The sequence below is a fragment of the Bombus fervidus genome, chromosome 9, assembly GCF_041682495.2.
Source record: "Bombus fervidus isolate BK054 chromosome 9, iyBomFerv1, whole genome shotgun sequence".
Taxonomy (NCBI): Eukaryota; Metazoa; Arthropoda; class Insecta; order Hymenoptera; family Apidae; genus Bombus; species Bombus fervidus.
In genome coordinates, this window is record NC_091525.1 from 1,827,415 (window position 1) to 1,832,310 (window position 4,896).

Sequence of the window (4,896 nt, forward strand, 5' to 3'; positions counted from 1 at the left end):
GTAACCGATGAGTCTCATTCGACAACTGTAACCACACAGTCGTATTTGAACAGTCTCATTATAGAATTCACACCGTATACATAAAAAATCGAGTCAAATCTCTGTAAAACATTAACTGTACCTATCACGAAACAATTTGTGACGCTTCTATTATAATTTAATTTTTTTGTTAAAAATACATGCTATATTAACCTGTTAACGCAGTGTTAAATTCATTTAACCACCCCTGTTATCTTAATTGAAACAAGAGGAACGACTACTTCGCGGCGTCGATTATACGAATCGTAGTGAGAATTTACGCCTCTCGCTGAAGCGTTTTCTTCGCGACCGCGTCTCTCCGCAAACGGTCGTAACAAACCGTTATTGCGATCCTACCTCTGAATACAGAAATAACAACAGAAAACTGTGTAAACCTATGCAAAAACAATGTTGCCGCTACGGGCAAGTGCCAAACAAAGACGAATTTAAATTTTCCTGTATAGACGAACGCAATCGTAACGTGACCAGTTTTTCAGTCTCAGTCTCGAGCAATTTTAATAGCGATTAATACATAGTCTTAGCGAATCAGTTAGTACGGAGCGTATTGACGAACACTCTCTGTATCTATTATTTTAAAATATATTTGACGGTTTTCAATATCAAGATATCTCGTCATTTAAAACACACCACCAATCATCTTCCACAACCCTGTGATACAGATCACTGGATATGCGTAATAGCATTTTCCCTTCCTCGCGATAAAGAAAGGTAATATGTATGAGATACAGGTGACCGAGTGCCGAGTCGAACTGGTAAAACGGTCAACGTGAAAATTCGTACGTGACTCAGACATAAACAACCAAAAGGGGCAGCCAAACAAACGCTCTAAGGACAACAGGTGTTGAATCTTAGTTCAAGATCGAGAACACAAAAGTCAATTCAATCAAGAGGAAACCATCGTGCAAATGGAAGAATAGCCTGCTGTTCGCCCCTTCAATCGATGAAAACATCAGTGACTGATGCCAAATGTCACACTCAAGAGAATCAGGGAATCGAATGAAGCGCGTAAACGATAAGTCCTACATATACACATAGAAACGCGCATACTACGTTCATACTGCATACAGTTCACTTCAATATTTTCTTGCCACGTGTTCGATCTACGAGTGTGAAAGCATACCAACAAACGATATCCCATCTAAAAGAGGAGGTGTTATGTTCGCGCAACATATTTTCATTCATTAGACTATGGAAAATTTAGGACCAACGCGAAGCAGAAATCCTTTAAACGAAAGTGTCGTGAACACCACGATTTCCACCTATTTACCAATGTTAATATTTCTCCAACTTCTGAGGTGTGCAGACGGGTTCAATTGGTCAACAGATTCGCTACGAGAAATATCTGCAATCACATGCATCACCGACTTTAGTGTTATGCGGTACATCAAATTGCTATTAAACATTATTTCACATTACATTTTGACAGGCGGATTAGATTCTTGGGTTCGTCACAATCGAAACTTAACTACAATTTAATATCCTTTTTGAAATGTCATGTTTTCTGAGATAAAGTCTACACGTAAATGCAGTTATTATTACACTAAACAGTCATAAGTGATACGTGTGGCGGACTAGGCCCGTGATAGTTGTGTAGTTGGCTGTAGATGTCGCTGCTGGGGGTCTATGGTATTTACTTCCTAATTATTGTATGGTGGAAGAAAAATATCGGACTACGGGCACCGGGGATTCGAACCTGGGACCCGAACGTTCGTACCAAAGGCGCTAACCACTGCGCTATCGTCGTCCGGTGCTAGATAATGTCTGGTGGCGGTATTTGTTGTCGAGTGCCGCCACATACGTCATAACGTATATAGTATGTCCATTTTAAGCGTATACGCGCTATTATTTCTATACGTATAAAAAATAGGGAAAAATGTTTCATATAGAAGTTGAATGGTACCAAGGGGGATTGTACTCCTGTTATTAAGTGCTCCAACCTATGAGCGACAAACGGAATTTGAAATACATATATCGCTAGGAAAGTAATAGCAAACACAAAGAAATTTGTTTGGAGAGCTTACTGTAGCATTTTATTTTTTTGCTAGTAGTATACTACGTTATTTCCTAATGTAGCGACACATGAGTCATAGGACGAGGTGAAGCGAGAGCGACTCATGTTGTTGTTGCGCCTCGAAACACGGACACCGCCTCGACACACGAAATTATTCTGTTATAACTATTCTGTTCTGTTATAACATTCTGTATCGATACTCCGTCAGTTTATAATAAATTTTGTAATAACTATCATAATTGGAGTACGAATCTCTCACCTAACGTACGGAACGTGAAATAATCTCGAATCGACGCGACAAGGGCAACCGTCGTTCTAAGACAAATTTGAATCTTCCGACTCCCCCCGACCAGTATAAATAAACGGACAGGATTGCGAGCGGAATTATTATCCGAATTAAACGAATTATTACACGAGCTACTTATCCGCGCTATTATCTGCGATTAACAGAGTATACGAGTTATCGAATTATCCGCGAGCATTCCTACTCTATCTTTGCAAATACGTTGTACAAACGGCTATCGACGGTATTTATACACTTATATTTATTCTGAATATACTTGACGGTTGCAGCAGAGATCTCTCTCGTTATTTCGTAATACCGATCCTCTCATCATTCGCCAAACTAACAAACTAACAAAGATAGAACACTAACGAAGATAGATCGATGAATGTATTAAAAAATATATGGTTCTACTTGCAAAAATGAAATTGAAATGGGACCCTACTACTGGATCTACAAAAAAGTAATTTGCACCATATGTGATGTCTTCCTTCGAACTAAGCAATTTATGTTAAAACTTTTTCTGATAACATCAATATCACGTGAGATATTCTACCGCTTATTGTTTCGCCATTGGTTAAATATTGAGGTTAGGTTTCTATGTATAATAAACTTCTGTGTGTAATAAGATATCTGCATATAAAATACAAAGAAAAATTGAAAGTTTTAGACGATTTTGTAGATATCAGACTCGGTATATTATTTAAATCATGTCCATATCTAATTGTAATGACTTGCAACAGAATCTGAGAACTGAGATTTGTTCTTTTTTTTTCATTCATAATTTTTGGTTAATAAATAGGAAAGGTAACGAGTGAATATACTGTATCACGTTTCTTAAATGAAACAATGCATTTTGCGATTAAAATGCAGACATTATAGCAAATAATACAGTAATAGTAGATAATCAAGAAGAAGTAGGGAAAAGACTTACCATAACAGCATGGAAATGAATTTATGAAGAATTGTGTTGCTGGAATAAGCTTCTTTGTGTATCACGAGGTGCATCAAGGAAGGATTCTTAAACAAATTTTGTAAAAAATTACTAACTATTAGATAAATACAATACGAGATTCGAAGAATAATTAATATTAACAAAAACATAATTATTTTATAAGAACGTAATATTCAATTATACAAATAATTATACGTTAAGTTCTGTTATTAGTAACCATTGTCGATGACCGACTTCATTTTTGGTTCTGAATAAGCATTATCTTTGACGAAAACATTTTCTAGCGGAGGAAAATAAAATATGAAGAACGACCTAACTTTTATATAAAAAAATATAATTAATATGTTTAATTAAAACTAAAACATAAATGCGTATAACATCACTCTTACATGAATATAAATATATAAATGCAAGTAGTACGTTAGAGAAGAAAGAGATAATAAAAATAAGAAAAATGAAAAATAAATAAGAAAACTGTATTGGCTTCTACGACTTACTTCCACATGTGGAATAATCTATCTGGTTGCCGTGTAACCCATCCTAAAGACAGAACAAAGTTATTAGATTAAAAGTTTTTAATTCATAAAATTTACAAGTATAAGGTATTTATCCTGAATAAATCCTTTTTATAGAAAATTGCAAGTCAACTTTCGAATAACCAAATTTTATATCTTATCTAGCACCTAGCACTTCTTACCAATTGCACAACACTTGCTAAATACAAAAATTGTAACGTTTAAATGGGTAACTATTCCATAGCACGTCCACACTATCGCGTTTCAAATATGAAAGACTGTTGAACCGCACCGTCCCTAGTAAAGGCAGATTCTAGACTGCTTCTGGACTAGCTTCTGGACTGTAAGCGAATCCTGTACGCTGCGCAAATGTCTCTGCGCCGTTTATATAAGGTTGTCCGAAAAGTGTCTTTCTTTTCCAGACACTTCTTTTACAACAACGCATCTTTATACAAACATGAAACCTAATATCCCAAACGTTGTGATTTTTATCGTGATACAGCAAAATGAATCGTAAGTAATTCGATAAAATAATATAACACGAAAGATGTTGTGCATCCATTTATTTCCTTATAAAACGAAACAAATTTTTCGGACGAGCTAATATTTCAATTTTACTACAATACAATAATGATTTTACATCTCGAAAATTGTCACTATTACGCTGCTGATTTTTATATAGATATCATATATCAAAGTGGATAAAATAAGTAAATGCAAAATATATTCAAACAATGTAATAATTGTACAATATTTTGCAGAAAATAGTTAGAAGCGTAAGTAATGCTAGAGATATTTGCCAAAAAATGGAGGCTATATCTGCAATCGCCACTGAAAATTGCGTAACTGCTACACACATACGTAAGTGTGATACATGGCATAAACCGCTACAATTTTCATAGCTATATCGAAGAAGATATTCTATACGTAATAATTCTCTAACCTCCACATGACCGAACCATGAACCTAGGGAACAGTGTATACAAAGCCGTATTATACATGTACGATGTATATGTACATATTTTGCTCACTGTCACAACAATATACAAGAAGAGTACTTTTACGTATCCTCACAACAATATTTTAAAAGCAA

At 35.2% G+C, this 4,896-nt stretch overlaps 1 long non-coding RNA gene across 1 annotated transcript; it reads right to left on the reverse strand.

Moving 5' to 3' along the window:
* Positions 1 to 2,709: 2,709 nt before the first annotated feature.
* LOC139990906 (uncharacterized) lies at positions 2,710 to 4,239 on the reverse strand. Its single transcript, XR_011800690.1, has 3 exons — positions 3,986 to 4,239; positions 3,786 to 3,828; positions 2,710 to 3,353 (listed from the first exon to the last, which is right to left on the reverse strand). It is a non-coding gene; the product is annotated as an uncharacterized lncRNA (long non-coding RNA).
* Between the last annotated feature and the right edge of the window lie 657 nt (positions 4,240 to 4,896).